This window comes from Aquarana catesbeiana, linkage group LG10 (assembly GCF_042186555.1).
Source record: "Aquarana catesbeiana isolate 2022-GZ linkage group LG10, ASM4218655v1, whole genome shotgun sequence".
Taxonomy (NCBI): domain Eukaryota; kingdom Metazoa; phylum Chordata; class Amphibia; order Anura; family Ranidae; genus Aquarana; species Aquarana catesbeiana.
In genome coordinates this window covers 210,761,489-210,781,244 of record NC_133333.1, presented here as the reverse complement: position 1 = coordinate 210,781,244, position 19,756 = coordinate 210,761,489, and the positions used below count along the sequence as shown (strand labels likewise).

Sequence of the window (19,756 nt, the reverse complement as noted above, 5' to 3'; positions counted from 1 at the left end):
ACTCACCAATAGTATGGTGCTTAAACAAAGAGTTTAAACGCTCACCTACCCCAGGAGAATCGTGACCGCAAGAAGACCCCACTCCAAAACGGGAGGTGGCAACTGGGGACACTGGTGCTGGTCGACAACCACAAAATAGGCACATGTGTCAGGGTGTGGGGGATGTACAAGGTAACTGAACATATGTACCATAAGGGGTTTAATACTGTACGAGTGGAAGGGGCTCAGGGAGCACTAAATGTCCGTGGGTTAGGGGCGCAAATTACTTGTCTTGCCTTGGGTGCCGACAACCCACACTACGAAAATAATTTTACTGTGAGGGTTCCCCACAACTTGGGAAATTTTATCAAGGGGTCACAGCACTAGAGGGGTTGAGAACCACTGCTTTAGGGGAAGCTCCCCCCCCCGCACTAATGATGACAAACTCAGTGCAATTATTCTAAACCCATACCCCCTATCTCAGGATGAATTGACAGTCCTCCAATTAGGCCCTAGCTTCTGTCCTAGTAGTAAAATGGATAAATATGAAGTAATAAAGGATTTGTACCTCTTTGCGAGGAAAGCTTACATACAAATTTATATTTGACCCAGATAAAAAGTGGATAAGGACAGAAAAAGAACTGTTGGAACAAATTAAGAAATTTACAATGAGGGATGTTCGAGCCCTGAGGGACCTTATGCCCTATGTTGGAAGAAAATCAGGAGCACAACGACAGTTCACAAATAGAATCCAGCTCAGTATCAAATATACAACCACAAAGCGATACACATTTTAAGAATAAATCAAATCAATTCCCTGACCTCACTACAAATCCCCAGATATCAGCTTTCCTCATCGCTATGATTAGTGAAATTAAATGCATGCCAATGACAACGAATACTTCCAACGTTACTGTGCAACAACAAGCCCTAAAACAATTACACTGTAGATAGGACACAGTCATCAAACTCTCAGATAAGGGTGGAAACATAGTGCTCATGACCCAGCAACAATACGAAACAATGTGCTTTAACATTTTAAACAATGTGGAGTGGTATCGACCAATCACAGTTGAAACCACTTCCCAATTTAAGCAGGAATACAAACAGCTTATCTACACTGCCTTTATGAATGCTCTAATTGATAAACAAACATATGAGTACCTAAAAACATACCTTTCTCAAGAGAGGCTATTTTGTATGCCATTCCAAAAATACATAAAAACATAGAGAAACCTCCAGGTAGACCAATAGTGTCTGGAATCGGCTCCATAACAGAGAATGCGAGCAGATTTGTGGACTTTTTCCTCATGCCTCATGTGACTGGACTTCCCTCTTATGTTGGATACGTCAGACCTTTTAAAAGCGACTGGATGGATTGACAATCCCTCCGAATGCATTATTGGTCACAATTGATGTAGAAGCATTATATTCCAGCATCCCCCCCGTTCACTAGGTTTGCAAACCATTAAAATATTCCTAATGGAACAGGATCACCGACAGTGGCATGAGTTCTATTAATTTGTGCTGAGGCTGTTATCCTACATCCTCAGACACAACTGGTTCTCTTTTTTTGATTCCCACTACCTCCAATTACAGGGCATGGCCATGGGCATTTGCTGTGCCCTGACATATGCCAACCTGTACCTGGGGGGGTGGGAACGTGATATTTTTTCAAATGAGGCACTCAGACGATACCTGGACCAAGCCATTTGCTGGTTTAGGTATATCGATGATATCCTTTTGATTTGGACAGGCACTGTCAAATCACTACAGGAGTTCATGCAGCAGCTTAACACCAATCAGTTCAACCTGAAATTTACAGTGAATTGGCATAAGGAGACTATATTGTTTTTGGATTTACTGATATACAAAGATGTATCTAATAATCTAGGCACAAAACTATATCGGAAAAGCACCGCGGGCAACACGCTGCTGCATGCACAGAGTGGACACCCCTCCTCTCTTGTTCACAGCATACCATACGCTCAGTACATCCGCCTTCTGCGGAACTGTACACATGAATCCGATTTTAAGACTCAAGCAGCCGGGCTTCGGGTAACGCCTGCGGCAACAGGGATATAGCAAAAGCCTGCTTAGGAAGGCATACAATAAAGCTCTTAAATAGAGACAGAAACCTATTACTTTACTCCAATGCAAAGTCCAATTCCTAAGATCAGACCACTAAGTTCATCACCAGATATTCTGCCCAGCACCAACAAGTTCGAATATGCATGCAAAAACACTTTCATCTTCTCATTGAAGATGCCATTCGCCATAAATATGTCAGAGGCACCCCAGAGATAGTATTCCGCAAAAGCCCTTCAATAGGTAACAAAATTACAACCAGTCAATACATACCAAATAACAACACTAACGACAAGACGAGGAATCTCCACTTGCGGACAATGCACTTATTGCCCATGGGTACAAGATTCCATCTACCCAATGGGGAAATGTTTTACCCACATTTCCATGCAACTTGCAATATGCAGGGAGTTATCTATTTGATGGTATGTAGATGCAGAGCATTTTATGTAGGCAAGACAATCCGCCAGCTTAAACAATGCATAAATGATCATATCTACTATTCCCAATATGCTAAACTGCTGGCTCTGACAGCTTCCAAACAAACATACATGAGATTTTTCCTGCCTACAAATCACTAAATAGATCCAAACATGAAATGCCTTTTAAAAGTCAATGTTCAATCAATATGTATGTGTCAGTATAGCATTTATCCAACTTTTATTGGACTGCTAGATTTGAACCATTTTACCTAAGAATCTCGTTTTCTGGCACTGTGTTACACTATGTGATGTATGTATGTATGTATGTATGTATGTATCCCCTCATTTGTGACCAGGATTTCTGACCGCAGTTCTTCCTTTGGCCACTTGGAGGCATTAGCTATGCGACGCCATGATTGGCATAGTCGGGATGTGTGACCGCCCAAGACATTGGGGTTGCAGCCCACTCTCCCAGGTCATACAGACCTAGGACAGACAGGGCTTGCATCCACCCGCGGCAACCACAGAGACACACTTCAACTTGTGTCTCCTAGGTTCACCATGGACGCTGAAGACGGCGGGCACTAGGATCGGCGCGTCCGGTGTTCTAGGGCGCATACGCGGTGCATCAGTGGCCGGGCTGAGTGAGTGACGTCAGACGCCAGTCTGACCGAGCTCAGTTGGGGTGTACAAATAGCGAGGATAGGACATCATTCCCCAGGCAATCTGGAGGGAAGGAGGTGTCCACCATACCCCGTGGAACAGCAAATAGGCAGCCCCATACTCGGGACCCGGAACCACCGCAATTCCATGTACTTTACCATGCACCATGCTCTGGTATCAGCTAAGTAGTTATTTGGCACCAGTGTGTATATATATATCCTCCCTGTCCTCATGGCATCCCTGTCTCCTCTGCCCTTTAGGAAGTGGATGTAAAAGCTTGCTGGTGTAGGATGTGTGCACACACTACCACGACTTCTATCCCGGATCAGTGAACCTAAGGTATTTTCGGGTTTGTCAGCTACCATCTTTCTTTCTCAGCCCAAGTTACTTGTTAAAGTGTGCCATCACATGGTTAAAGACTCTGAGAGGACCAACTCTGTTTTTTTCTATAGATTGGGAAAGTACCTGTTTAGTACAGTACTACTGTTTAGAACAGTAGTGGCTACATATCAATCGATATGCGAGTATGGGACCTAGAATTATAGCTTATTCAATTTTAATTGAAGTAATTGTTAATACTTATTCAAATACTCTTTATGTTCAGTTACCTTGTACATCCTCACACCCTGACACATGTGCCTAATTTTGTGGTTGTCCCCCCGCACCAGTGTCCCCAGCTGTCACCTCCTTTTGGAAGGGGTCGTCTTGCGGTCACGATCCTCCTGGCGTAGGTGAGCGTTGAAACTCTTTGTTTAAGCACCATACTATTGGCGAGTTCATGTATAGTTCTGTATACACATGCACTGTACACAAAAATTGTGTACTGTATTCTAATTAAAGTAGATCTTTCTAAATAGAAATATTGAAGCTGCTGAAGAAGTGACAGTTCAGGTCACGAAACATGTAGAGCGAGCAATTCTTTTTAATCTATGAGGACTGCGGGAACAACCAAGAGGAATACATACATCTCAGTGCAGGCATTTTCTCAGTATTGCTCCACAAGAAGTATATGACTCATGTACAGTATCTCACAAAAGTGAGTACACCCCTCACATTTTTGTACATATTTTATTATATCTTTTTATGTGACAACACTGAGGAAATTACACTTTGTAACATTGTAAAGTAGTGAGTGTACAGCTTGTATAACAGTGTAAATTTGCTGTCCCATCAAAATAACTCAACACACAGCCATTAATTTCTAAACCGCTGGCAACAAAAGTGAGTACACCCCTAAGTGAAAATGTCCAAATTGGGCCCAAAGTGTCAATATTTTGTGTGGCCACCATTATTTTCCAGCACTGCCTTAACCCTCTTTGGCATGAAGTTCACCAGAGCTTCACAGGTTGCCACTGGAGTCCTCTTCCACTCCTCCATGACGACATCACGGAGCTGGTGGATGTTAGAGACCTTGCGCTCCGCCACCTTCCGTTTGAGGATGCCCCACAGATGCTCAATAGGGTTTAGGTCTGGAGACATGCTTGGCCAGTCCATCAACTTTACCTTCAGCTTCTTTAGCAAGGCAGTGGTCGTCTTGGAGGTGTGTTTGGGGTCGTTATGTTGGAATACTACCCTCTCCGAAGGGGGGGGGGTCATGCTCTGCTTCAGTATGCCACAGTACATGTTGGCATTTATGGTTGCCTCAATGAACTGAAGCTCCCCAGTGCCGGTAGCACTCATGCAGCTCCAGACCATGACACTCCCACCACCTTGCTTGACTGTAGGCAAGACACACTTGTCTTTGTACTCCTCACCTGGTTGCCGCCCCACATGCTTGACACCATCTGAACCAAATAAGTTTATCTTGGTCTCATCAGACCACAGGACATGGTTCCAGTAATTCATGTCCTTAGTCTGCTTGTCTTCAGCAAACTGTTTGCGGGCTTTCTTGTGTATCATTTTTAGAAGAGGCTTCCTTCTAGGATGACATCCATGCAGAACAATTTTATGCAGTGTGCGGCGTATGGTCTGAGCACTGACAGGCTGACCCCAGAAACGGACTTACATTACAGGCATGTAAGGTGTTTATGACTGATGAGTAATTCCAAATCGACCCCACCATGGCAAGTCTGGGTGACCAAAGAGCTCAGGGAGATTAGAATTCTGCCATAAGGGGGTCTGTGGCGAGATACCCAGATATCCCCCCGCCCTCCAAGCCATAAAACCGACATCAACAGGAGAAAAATTCAAGTTAGACTTACCGGTAACTTGTTTTCCTTGAGTCTTTCAGGACAGCACTTGAGAGAGTGACTCCTCCCCTTGCCAACAGGAAACACCTCTTCCACCAAACTTTAACCTCCCTGGCGGTATGATTCTTTCGGATTTTAGGTGCTGAAAGCGGTACCATTATTTTGCATGGAAATTTGGCGTTTTATATTGTAGATCTGTAAATCTTAACAATAACACACTTAAATCTGTCCAAACCAGAGTCTAGTAGATATCCCGGGTATGATAAAGTTTGAAACACAAAAACATAAATTATAATATAATAAATAAAAATAAATAATTAAAAAAAATTAAAAAAAATAGTAATAAAATAAATTTCCCCACAATTCACTATCGCTCAATTCTGCAAGTGTTCTAATTTACTATCGCTGTTTTCTAGCTGGTCTAAAGCCACTTTTGACGTAAAAGGGACACTTTTTGGTTGCTATGGACAATCTCCAGTTTCCAGGCAGAAAGAACAGTGTATATCATGTAAAACTGCATGCAGGGCATGGGCCAGAGCACTGGGGACAAAAGGGATGTGAAATCATTTCATACAGTACTGTAATCTGTAAGATTACAGTACTGTATGTGTTATGATTTTGACATTTTTTTTTAATTTGCCGCCAGGCTCCGCCCCCGTGCGTCGCGCTGCTCGCAGGGAACGGAGCCTGGCACGGAGAGGCTTCGGAGGAGGACGGAGCCCTCGGACACTGCGGGGGACATCGCAGGATCCCGGGGACAAGGTAAGTAAAGCCGCCCCAGGATCCTGCAATGCGATCCCGAGTGTGGCTCGGGGTTACCGCTAATGGTACTGAATTTTAACCCCGAGCCACACTCGGGAATACCGCCAGGGAGGTTAAAAGGAGGCTCCTTTCCACACATTGTCAGTAGTAGTAGAGAACCTCCGGCCCCAAACTGGAACACATAATCGAGATATGATTAGTCACAGTATATATAGGTAAAAACAATAGGGCGGGATGCTGCTGTCCTGAAAGACTCAAGGAAAACAAGTTACCGGTAAGTCTAACTTGAATTTTCCCTTATCGTCTTTCAGGACAGCACTTGAGAGGATAATAGAGACTTACCCCCCTAGGGAGGGACCACAGCCTGCAGAACCTTTCTGCCAAAAGCCTGATCACCTGCTGATAGGAGATCCAGTCTGTAATGACGGACAAACGTTAAGTAGCTTGACCACGTAGCCGCCTTACAAATCTGATCTGGGGTGGCACCAGCTCTTTCTGCCCATGTAGTGGCCTGCGCTCTTGTTGAATGAGCCCTAATTCCCAGCGGGGAAGATAAACCCATTTGAGAATAGGCTACAGAAATAGCTGTCTTAAGCCATCTAGCCAATGATGCTTTTGATGCTTGTTGGCCTTTCTTGTTTCCAGAAAAAAGAACAAATAATGAATCTGAAACTCTAAACCCTCCTGTTACTTCCAAATACTGTAATAGGATACGTCTTACGTCTAAATTGTGAAACTGCTCTTCCTTTGCATCCGAAGGGTTAGCAGAAAAGGTTGGTAGAGTAATCTCTTGAGACCTGTTACTAAAGCTTGCCACTTTTGGCAAAAACCCCGGATCTACTTTAAGGACAACTCTATCAGGAAAAACTGACAAAAAAGGCTCTTTTACTGATAGGGCGTGCAGTTCACTAATCCTTCTTGCTGAAGTAATTGCGACCAGAAAAATAGTCTTCAAAGTTAAATTCTTTAGGGATATGGCCTGTAAAGGCTCAAATGGTTCTTTTGCCAGAGCCTGCAGAACCACCGAGAGATCCCAATTTGGGAAATGCTTCACCGGTACCGGTCTCGACCTGGAAAGTGCTTTGAAAAATCTCATGATCAGAGTTTCTGAAGATAAGGATCTCTCCAGATAAACTCCCAAGGCAGCCACCTGCACCTTAAGAGTGCTGACCGCCAGATTCTTGTCTGCACCTTTTTGCAAAAATTCCAGCACTGAAACTAGGTCTTTAACCCCCCTATGTTCGGAATGACAGAAAGAAACATAGACTTTCCATACTTTGGCGTAAATATCCCTGGTTACCTTTTTCCTACTGGAAAGCAACGTAGCAGTTAAACGTTCTGAAAAGCCTTTGCTTCTCATTAATTGCTCCTCAGATACCAGGCAGTGAGCTTTAACCTGTCTACCTCTGGATGAAGCACTGGCCCCTGAATCAACAGATCCTGACTGAGCGGGAGATGCCAACATGGTTTGATTGCCAACTGCAGAATCGTGGAAAACCAAGCTCTCTTTGGCCAATATGGAGTAATCAAAATGATTGATACTCTCTCTTTCAGTATTTTCCTCAACACTAGAGGGATTAATCGAAATGGAGGAAAAGCATACCCTAGGTGAAAATCCCACGGATGTGCCAGAGCATCTATCCCCTGAGAGCAAATGTCTCTCTGAAGGGAGAAAAAATTCGGGAGCTGCGTGTTTTGTTTTGAAGCAAACAGATCTACCTGCGGAAGGCCCCAAACACTGGTGATTAATGCAAACACCTTCCTGTTCAGACTCCACTCTGATTCCTGAACTTTTTGTCGGCTCAGATAATCCGCTACTTCGTTCAATGTGCCTTTTAGATGGACTGCGGATAGAGATAGTAAGTGGTTCTCCGCCCACTCCAGAATCTCTACTGACAGTAAGTGAAGGGCCCTGCTTCTTGTGCCTCCCTGTTTGTTCAGGTAGGCTATGGCCGTGCCATTGTCCGACAAAATCTGGACATGGCAACCTATGAGGTTTTGAGAGAAGAAAGCTAATGCTAGGGCAACTGCCTTCAGCTCTCTCCAATTTGAGGATCTTTGGGCCTCGAACTGGGACCATGTTCCCTGCGCTAAGGCTTGACCCATGTGGGCCCCCCATCCCTGCAAACTGGCGTCTGTTGTGACCACTTTCCCGGTCGGAAAAGACCAAAGAAGACCTCTTTGCAGTACCACCTGACTTTTCCACCACCAAAGTGAACGTTTGACTCTGGTGGGAATCTTTACTTTTGTATCCAAACTCTCTGTCCTGTGGTTCCATGTCCTTAGAAGGAACCTCTGGAGGGCCCTGAAATGCAGCCTTGCCCATTGGATGGCTGGCATTGAAGAGGTTAATGTCCCCAGAGCCGACATAACCTTTTCGGACTGAAATCAGTTGATTTGTTTGTAGTGCCGTTATTACCCTTTGGACCTTGATCTTTTTCTTTTCTGGGAGAAAAATCTTTTGCTCCACTGAATCTATCAAATAACCCAGAAACAGTACTTGCTGAGCTGTGATGAAATTTGATTTTTGAACATTCACTATCCACCCTAGTGACTCCAAAAGACTGCGGGATTTGTTCAAATCCTCCTGCAACTTTTCCCTGGATGGGGCAAAAAAGAGGAGGTCGTCCAGATATGGAATTACCGCAATCCCCTGGAGTCGAAGAGGGGCGAGAGCTTCCGCCATTATCTTCGTAAAAATACGAGGAGCTGACGACAGGCCGAAGGGAAGGGCCCTGAACTGAAGATGTATAATCTCCTTGCCCATATTCACCGCAAACCTCAGGAACTTCTGGGACTGAGGTGCTACAGGAATATGAAGATAAGCATCCCTCAGATCGATTGATGCCATAAAACAATCTTTTGTCAGAATGTTTCTGACCGTGAAAATTGAGTCCATACAAAACTTTTTGTATAGGACTGACTTGTTCAGGGGTTTTAGGTTGAGGATAAGACGGAAGTTTCCGGATGGTTTTCTTATCAGAAAGATGTGTGAATAGAAACCCTGACCCCGTTCTTCTGGGGATACTGGTATCACTACCCTCTGGTGCCTCAGATCCTTTAAAAGGTTCTTCATGGCCAGAGCCTTTGTTAGATCCCTTGGTAGGTTTGTTACAAAGAATCTTTCTGGCGGGCGATCCGAAAACTCTATCCTGTAACCTTGGGACAGCATGTCCAAAATATATAGACTTTCTGTCATGCTGGCCCAAAGGGGAAGGAAACTTTGAAGCCTTCCCCCCACTGGTACGCACAAGTCATTGTGCTTTACCGGAGGCTGCAGGAGGATGGAAAAGGACATTTCCTTTGCCTTTACCCTTCTGCGATGCCCAATTTTTTCTTTTCTCCTGGGGTTTGGTTTGTTCTTGAGCCCTTTGGGAACGAAAAAAACGTTTAACTGGCTGCTTTCTCTTTTTGATGGGAAAAGACTTCTTTTTATCAGCAGTTCTATCTAGAACCGCATCTAAATCAGGTCCAAAAAGCAAGTCACCCAGGAACGGTATCCCACACAGCTTGTTTTTGGATACCGCGTCCCCCGGCCAAGTTTTCAACCACAGAGACCTTCTGGCTGAGTTGGCTAGGGCAGCAGATCTAGCTGTCATTTTAATTGATTCCGCTGAAGCATCAGATATAAATGCGACAGCGGCAGACAGAGTTGAAAATGAATCCAAAATTTCTTGTTTTGGTGAGTCTGCTGAGATATGGGCCTTAAGTTGCTCTAATCAGAACTCCATATTTCTGGATACCACTGTAGTTGCCATAGTAGGTTTAAGATTTCCCATGATGGATTGCCAAGCCCTCTTTAGTAGCTGGTCCATCCTTTTATCCATGGGATCTCTAAACACCCCCATGTCCTCGAATGCCAAATCTGTAGACCTCGAGACCTGGGAAAACGCGGCATCTAGTTTGGGGTTTTTGTTCCAAACCGCCACTGGATCTTCATCAAAAGGGAAACGCCTTTTTAAGGCTTTGGGAAAGAAAGGCTTTCTCTCTGGCTCTGCCCACTCTTTCTTAATAGCTTCAGAAATAACAGAGTGTACTGGGAAATTGCGATTTTTGTGCTCGCTAAGCCCTGCATACATTTTATCATGCAGAGATAACTCCTTTCTTTCCTCCTCCAGACCCAGTGTGGTATAGATTGCTTTTAACAGGCCATCTACCTGTTCTAAAGACAATTTAAATCTTGAAGGTAAATTTTCTCCTTCCTCACCCTCATCAGAATCCTCAGATTGAGAGTGGGAATGTCCCTCTGGGGTAGGAGATGCCTCAGTCTCCATCGCCGGGACTATAAGTGAGCCTTGGGAGGACTGTGAGGTAGTAGGCTGACTCAGGGATGGGTTTGCTAGGGAAGAGCGAAATGATTGAATAGTCGCATCAAGTTCCTTTTTAACCGATGCAATCAAGTCGCTGCAAGCAGAAGAAGCTTCTTCTTTAACTAGCAAATCAATACAAGCTTGACATAACGTCTTCTTCCATCCTTCAGGTAGCTTGGATTTACATGAAGGACATTTTCTTTTTGCCACTGGATCAGAGCTCTGGCCTGCCATGAGACAAAAGAAGAAACCATCCCAGTGAGACAACCTGTCCTATACCCAAGGATGCTCACCACAGGTGCACAGTAAGAGCTAACTGCTTTATGTGCCCAGACAGGCCCCTGCCACCGGGGGGGGGGGGGGAGAGATAGAGAGAGAGAGACCCCACAGTACAAGGAAGACAGTATACAACTGCACCTTACCTGGGCCTTGCTGGTGCCTGTGCCTGTCCCACTCGCTGCCGCCATCGATTCCATCGAGGAGCGCTTGCTGTGTTTGTGTGGCTAAACGCCGGTTCCGGACTCCAATAGCGCCAGTGCGCCGGACCAGAACCGCTAAATAAGCCCCAGCCCCGTTCCTCCCCTTTCCCTCTGTGATTTCCGGCGGAAATGACGCCGCACGCCTGTTCCGTGGGCGCCGCCCCCTCCGGATGCCTCACTTCCGGCGGATGGAGCCCCGCTGCCATCCCCAAGATGGCGGCGGTGCAATAAGCAACAGGCGGTGGACCTGAGAAAAAAATATAGTAAACGGCCACCGTCTGTCTTGCCGCCGCCTAGGAGCGATGCCCACGACAGTCGGACTCACCCTGAGCCCATATGAAGAGGGAGAGGGAGCCCAGCCAGCAGCACTTCACCTCAGCTGTGGAATGGGAGGAACAGCTCTCATGAGGTAAAAAAGTGTTTGATGGAAATCCAGGAAACCTGAGCTCCCAGGACAGCACCTGAGAGCCCTGACTTCCCACGAAGTGTTCCCTCCGGAGGAAACACAAAAACTGACAATGTGTGGAAAGGAGCCTCCTTTTAAACTTTGGTGGAAGAAGTGTTTCCTGTTGGCAAGGGGAGGAGTCACTCTCTCAAGTGCTGTCCTGAAAGACGATAAGGGAAATCTGGAACCCCCAGATCTCCTTGACCTATGTAGCTTGTCCCTGAGAGAGGTAGAGGGTCCACAGGAGCACTGTGGAGGAAGTTTGGGGGTCAGAGTGTAACCAGGCATGGCCGTAGGCCATTTTAAATCATTTTAAATATATTTATGCAGCCAATTAGATTGAGGGGCAGTGACCTCCAGGCATTAAACCTTTCCATCATCTGTTTGACGATAGGAGTGATGTTGAGCTCTTCATATTTAGATAGACCACCATGTATTTGGATGCCTAGGTATTTAAAAGGATGAAGTTAACCATTTGCCGACCGCCGCACGCCGATGTACGTCCCTTTTTTGGGGACGGATATCGTTGATATGGCAGCAGCTAGCTGCCATAACCCCAGTATCCCTGTGTTCGGCCGGTGGTCAGCTACAAGATAAAAGTGGTCTCTGCAGCGGATTCGCAGCAAGACCACTTTTATCGGTGGCGGGAGAGCGATCGCGTCCTCTCACTTGCTGTGCATGGAGACGAGTGAGGGTAAGATGGCCCCCTCCCGTCTCCATGACACTGCAGGGCGGAAGCGACATCAAAACGTCACTTCCGCCCATATATCTTAAAGGCACATTTTTTCAAATGACAATTTTTTTTTTTTTTTTTATTGCATTTAAGTCCAAATATGAGATCTGAGGACTTTTTGACCCCAGAACTCATATTTAAGGAGGACTTATGCTTTTTTTCTATTACAGGGGATTTTTGCATTCCTTGTAATAGGAATAAAAGTGACCCAAATTTTTATTTATTTTTTTTTAAAACACTGTAAAAATAAAATCAAGTGAAATAAATAAGAAAAAAATTTTTTTTTTTTAAAAACGCCCCGTCCCGATGAGCTCGCACGCAGAAGCGAACGCATACGTGAGTAGCGCCCGCATATGTAAACGGTGGTCAAACCACACATGTGAGGTATCCCCGCAATTGTTAGAGCGAGAGCAATAATTCTAGCCCTAGACCTCCTCTGTAACTCAAAACATGCAACCTGTAGAATTTTTTTAAACATCGCCTATGGAGATTTTTGTGGGTAAAAGTTTGACGCCATTCCATGAGCGGGCGCAATTTAGACGCTTGACATGTTGGGTATCAATTTACTCGGCGTAACATTATCTTTCACAATATAGAAAAAAAAATTGGGCTAACTTTACTGTTGTCTTATTTTTTTATTTAAAAAAGTGAATTTTTTTCCAAAAAAAGTGCACTTGTAAGACCGCTGCGCAAATACGGTGTGAAAAAAAGTATTGCAATGACCGCCATTTTATTCTCTAGGGTGTTAGAAAAAAACAATATATAATGTTTGGGGGTTCTAAGTAATTTTCTAGCAAAAAAAACTGTTTTAAACATGTAAACACCAAAATCTCAAAACGAGGCTGGTCCTCAAGTGGTTAATTGGAGAATTGGAGATGTGACCTCTGTAGATATTCAATAGGGAAAGGGGGGCCTATGGGAAATCCCTGAGATTTTTCTCATCCCACCTGAAGCATAGATAACAAAAATAAAAATTAAGTGCAGCGCTACGTTTAGAAAAAATGAAAAAGCAGCTAACACACCTATAGACTCAAGGCAAAAAAAAATCAAAAGAAACAAAAGTGTAGCGCTATATATCACATCCACAGCCGTGTGTATTACAACAAAGACATATGTAAACGGTGAATATTACCAAAATATGTATGACCATAATATAAATAGTGTCAAATAGTTAATCCGTGCTGATCACATGTAAGGTAAATAGACAATAATACTTAGTTATCAGATATGCCAGTGATTAGTAGAAACCTGTGCTGGTTCCATAAACCAAACATAAAAAATAAAAAATAAACACCAAACATAAAAAATATTAGAACTTAACAGTCCATAAAAGATGTGTGGAAAAATAGTGAAGAAAACATCAGCAGAGTTCAATGGGGGTGATGCATGGCCAGATGGTATTCACAGATGTATGATTACACCAAATCTGGTGAGTAGACAGAAGGAAGACCACAAGTGTGCGTAGATTGTACATCAGTGCCGGGGCCAACACCAGAAGTAGAGGAGGCTTACCGGAAAGAATTGACCTGAAATGGCGTATGCCAGACAAGTCAAAAAGGCTTAATAACCACTGGTTCTGAGAAATGCGTCTTGTCAGATGTCATCAACAGATGGTGGAAAGAAAAAGGGGGTGCCCCGCACGGCTTCCTCTCCCATAGGTAATCCAGCATAAGCCAAACGTGTAGTTCATACACTAGTTTATTAAAATAATAAAAAACAGACTCACATTTTGGAAGAACAAAACAGAGCTCAAATATCAAATAGCGGCGATCGTGAGGGGTCCACCCGACATGTTTCAGCTAAGGAGCCGTCATCTGGGGTATGGACCACCCTCACCTCACCGCTCTATAAACAAGGAATGACCCCCACTGGGAGTATCTACAAACCGGAAGTGCAACAAGTGAAAATCACTTCCGGTTTTCAGGGTCATAGGATGACTAATTGAATAGCTATATTAAAAACAAATAATGAAGCAGAGAACCATGTATCTCATGTTTCAGAGATTAGGAAATTAAATATGGAAACTATGTACAAAAAAACAGTAAGCTGCCCCCTGAATTAGTCCATCTAACTGGAACTAGTCAGAGCGCTAGCCAAGACTCACTTTCAGTGCCAAGAGGCGCTTCCTGTGCAAACACCAGTGCACGTCATATCCGGAAGGACGTCGTGGCGTCATTCCGCTCGGCGTGGCGGCGTCAGTGTCAGCCAGCCTGCTCCTCATGCCTCACTCTCATATGTGATGTACTTCCCATCACATAGAGTGGATACAATACCACTGCGCTTCACAGGGAAGAAACCAAGCCTCGATTTGAGGCAGAGTGTCAGCAGAGAGGAATAAGTCAGCTGGGAAAGGGGCATTAATATTAAAATAAAAACAGATAAAAAAGAAAAAAAGAAGAGGAAAAAAGAATTAAAAAATATTACACAAGGCTAATGCTCGCAATGACATTACCTTATAAAGAGGATACAAGGGCATTCTACTATGGTTTATTAGTGTTCAATATTGAAATCATGAACCATAATATTAAAGGGACACTGCCAATGGGGGGCATCGATAGCGTACATAGCAAAAATGTATATTACATTCTGAATTAAATCATAATTATCCCGGACTCCATAATATAAATTAAAACAACCAATAATCACCTTGTATGGTAAAGATATAACCATATTCTTTGTTATTTAGACAATAAAAGACAGATCATATTCATATTCAAGCTTGGTTAATAAAGGAGTTGATGTCCCACTCCACGTTGATACCCTGTGGAAAATGGGACCCCAACTCATATACCCAGTAGGTCTCTAACCGCGAGACACCTCTAAGAATCGACCCGCCCCGCCAGGGGGGCACGTACCTATCTATAATGAGAAATTGAGTACCCACAGGGTTCCGATCGTGAACTTCCCTGTAGTGTCTAGGGACAGTGTGTTTAGTACTGCCCGCTTTGATGAGATTAATGTGTTCCCAAACCCATGTAGTAAAAGATCTGATGGTCCGACCGACATATTGCTTGCCACAAGGGCAAGTTAAAAGATAAACTATTCCCGTGGTGGCACACGTGCAAAAATGTTTAATTTTGTAAGTACGGACGGTTACGGTGGAAGAAAAACTATGACTAGCCCTTCTGCCACAGGTATTAAATTTACAGACTAAGCCCTTTTTACAGGGATAAAATCCAATTAAATTATGGAAAAAGGATGGTCTCTCTGGTGGGTTGATGACATTAGGTGCTGTTCCGGAGAGATGGAACACCACCTTCGGAGTCTTGGGCAACAAAGGTCCCAAGATTTTATCTGTTTTTAAAACATCCCAGTGGTTTTCAAAGATTTTCTTAACATGTTTGTGCTGCATGGAGAAAGATGTCAAGAAGGACCATTTGAATTCATCATTCATTTGTCGAGGTCTATCCTCTAATAATGACTGACGGTCTGTTGTACAAGCATTTTCAATCTCATTATCTAAATCCACAGAGTTATAACCCTTCTCCAGGAACCTATCTTTCAAGGTCATAGTCTGAAGTCTAAAAGTGTCTAAATCAGTACAGTTCCTTCGTAATCGTAGAAACTGGCTTTTAGGAACAGATCTGATCCAGGAACTATGGTGGCAACTATCAGTCGATATATATGCGTTCCTGTCGGTGGATTTAAAATAAGTACTAAATATAAATGAGGACCCACTTCTTTTAATGACAAGATCTAAAAAGTGGATTGAGGTGCTACTAGTTTCAAAGGCTAAGGCAATACCCCTATCATTATTATTCAAAGTTGTGAAAAAAATCAACCAAACCATCATGACTTCCTGTCCATAGGAGGAGGATGTCGTCTATGTACCGGGCCCACAACAGAAGGTGTGGGTTCTCCATGGCATAGACGACATCCTCCTTCCACTTGGCCATGAACAGGTTGGCCAGGCTGGGAGCAAATTTTGCTCCCATAGCCACCCCTTTATGTTGGCGATAGAATTTACCACCAAACCAGAAATAATTGTGTTGCGTTGCAAACTCAATTAAATCAATAATGAATTCTATCTGGGGTGAAGCAAGGGAGGCATCCCTGTTTAGAAAACAATGTACCGCATCCACCCCTTCACGGTGTGGAATGCAGGTATAAAGGGACGCAACGTCCGCAGTGGCCATGATAAGGTCACCAGAATGGGAAACATTCGATAACACTTTAATCACATCCTTAATGTCTTTTAAGTAGAACGGCATCTTAAGTACGGATGCTGTAGGAAAAAGTTAATATATTTCCCAATTTTTGAGGTGACCGAGTTGATACCACTAATTATAGGTCGACCCGGGGGGTGGAGAGGGTCCTTGTGGACTTTGGGCAAGTAATATATAACTGGGATACATAGTACATAGTTTCCATTTTTAATTTCCTAATCTCTGAAACATGAGATACATGGTTCTCTGCTTCATTATTTGTTTTTAATATAGCTATTCAATTAGTCATCCTATGACCCTGAAAACCGGAAGTGATTTTCACTTGTTGCACTTCCAGTTTGTAGACACTCCCAGTGGGCGTCATTCCTTGTTTATAGAGTGGTGAGGTGAGGGTGGTCCATACCCCAGATGACGGCTCCATAGCTGAAACATGTCGGGTGGACCCCTCACGATCGCCGCTATTTGATATTTGAGCTCTGTTTTGTTCTTCCAAAATGTGAGTCTGTTTTTTATTATTTTAATAAACTAGTGTTTTAAAACGTTATTACGCTATGCGAGTTTTGTTTGCTCCTTGCATGGCATATGAACTACACGTTTGGCTTATGCTGGATTACCTATGGGAGAGGAAGCCGTGCGGACCCTCCCCTTTTTCTTTCCACCATCTGTTGATGACATCTGACAAGACGCATTTCTCAGAACCAGTGGTTATTAAGCCTTTTTGACTTGTCTGGCGTACGCCATTTCAGGTCAATTCTTTCCGGTAAGCCTTCTCTACTTCTGATGTACAATCTACGCACACTTGTGGTCTTCCTTCTGTCTACTCACCAGATTCGGTGTAATCATACATCTGTGAATACCATCTGGCCATGCATCACCCCCATTGAACTCTGCTGATGTTTTCTTCACTATTTTTCCACACATCTTTTATGGACTGTTAAGTTCTAATATTTTTTATGTTTGGTGTTTATTTTTATTTTTTATGTTTGGTGTTTGGTTTATGGAACCAGCACGGGTTTCTACTAATCACTGGCACATCTGATAACTAAGTATTATTGTCTATTTACCTTACATGTGATCAACACTGATTAACTATTTGACATTATTTATATTATGGTCACACATATTTTGGTAATATTCTCCGTTTACATATGTCTTTGTTGTAATACACACGGCTGTGGATGTGATATATAGCGCTACACTTTTGTTTCTTTTTCATCCCACCTGAAGCCCCGAAACCACACTAAACTCCTCCACCACATGCAGCAGTTTAGTAAATAAGCTCTCTCTACCGAGTATATAAGCAAGTACATAAGGGCATCGAACCTCGCAGAGAGAGATCTTCTCCTCTATTGGACCAGAGCGGATGCCCCCCATCTCTGATGTCTGCCACACCGCCAGGGCCAGGGCCTCACTGGCCAGTGCGAACAGAAGTGGAGAAAGAGGGAACCCCTGCCTGGTACACCTCTGCAAGGAAAATGACCCAGAAATTGTTGGTGCGGACTCTGGCCCTCGGGTCTGCATATAATAGCCGAACCCACTGGAAAAAGTGTGAACCAAAACCCATCCATGCCATAGCTTCCCATAGAAAGGACCAACTCACAGTGTCAAAGGCTTTTAACACGTTTAAGTATAGAACCAATCCACAACGTTTTGCATGTGATGCACTATGGACATGCAAGAATAGCCTATGAATGTTATCAAAGGTGCTCCTGCCAGGCATAAAACCGGATTGGTCCAGCGGTATGAGAGATAGAATAACCATCTGTCTAAGAGAGAATCTTTGCTAGTATTTTTGCATCATTGTTTAGGAGAGATATGGGACGATAGGACCCACATTGCAACCCATCCTTACCAGGTTTGGGTATTACAACAATGAGTGCTTCATTCATAGAGTCAGGAAGTTTCCCCTGCTTAAGAGAGTCCTGCAATGTCCTAAGGAGCCTGGGAGCCAGGTCTCCTATGTGTGCCTGATACCCTTCTGAGGGGAGGCCATCCAGGCCCAGAGTTTCACTGATTGGTAATAGGCGTATGGTCATAGTTACTTCCTCTAACGTGATACTATGTGGAGTTGCTGGGGGGTACTAAGTCAAGTGGAAAGTCAAGTGATTCAAAGAAACCCATAAAGGCTTGCTCTAAAGGTACAGTCTTATCTTCTAAGAGCTTGCTATAGAATTCTGCAAAGGTTTGGTTGATAGTCAATGCGTCAGAGGTAGTTGACCCATCTGGAAGTTGAATTTCAGCAATTGAAGTATCCTGAAAGTCCATGTGGGCGAGATACGCAAGAAGCCTACCATTTTTTTCTCCCCATGCTCATGGATACGAACAGAGAGGTACAATTGTTGCTTCCTAGTCAAGTCCACCATATGAAGCTGCGGCACCCGATGAGCATCTCAGCATATCACGAGTCTCGGAGGAAGGGCTACCCATGTGACGGGAGCGTGCCTCATCCAATATTTTTTGGAGAGCCTCTTGCGTGGCCCGCCCAATGGATCTAGAACGTTTTATACGTGAGATATAGGAACCCCTGACAACCGCCTTAAAATGCACTCCAGACAGGGCCCCCGGCTGCAGAGTCTGAGTTGGAGGACCAGTAATTGGCCACCTCAGTCGGAATAGACTCTAGTATTTCCGGCGTAGAGATCCAGAGAGGGCTGAGTCTCCAAGCCAAGAAACGAGGGTGGCCCAAAGTCACACCCACCTGTATTATGGAATGAACAGACACCATCTGGGACAGATATGCTATGGACTGGACACAGGGTAAAAGGTCACCCGTGGCCAGTGCATAGTCTATTCTGGAGAGGGCAGCATAGGACCTGGACTGGCAGGAGAACACCTCGTCTCTAGGATACTTCCAGCGCCAAAGATCTACATATCCATAGGTATTGCACCACACACGAAACAATTTAGATTCAGATTGTAGAGGCTTCAACCTATGCAATTCAGGCTGCAACACAGAGTTAAAATCCCCAAGATTGAGCATAGGACAGCTAGGAAATGAGGCAAAATGCACATCAAGTTCAGAGAACACTGCAGCCGTGACTGGAAGGGGGGGGGGGGGGTACACCGTGGCCAACAGGAGGGGAATTCCATACATAGTCACATGTACAATAATATACTGCCCCTTAGGGTCCCGAATAACTTGATGACATGAGAATGGTAATCCTTTACGAACTAGGATTGCAACCTCCCGGGCGTAGTTATAATAGGTAGAGTGGTAGTTATGAGCCACCCAAAGTTTTTTGACAGCCAAAATCTTAGAACCTATGAGATAAGTTTCCTGGAGACACAGGACATGCGGTTTATGTTGCTTCAAGGCCTCAAAGACAGATGCTCTTTTATATTTAGAGTTTAGTCCGCGGACATTCCACAAACAAATATTTACCGTGGACATAGGGTAGGATATTAAAACCGCAGGGGCGAGGGGGGGACTCACATAGGGCTCCCCATCTCCAGAAGGTCGAGAGGGTCGCAGTGGTGCACAATCATACATCATCCACACAACAGCAAAACTATGTACAAT

General features: G+C 44.2%; 1 protein-coding gene across 1 annotated transcript in view; it reads right to left on the bottom strand.

Moving 5' to 3' along the window:
• Nucleotides 1-19,756, bottom strand: part of CCDC15 (coiled-coil domain containing 15) — an 81,129-nt gene that overhangs the window by 46,030 nt on the left and 15,343 nt on the right. The window lies entirely within an intron of this gene.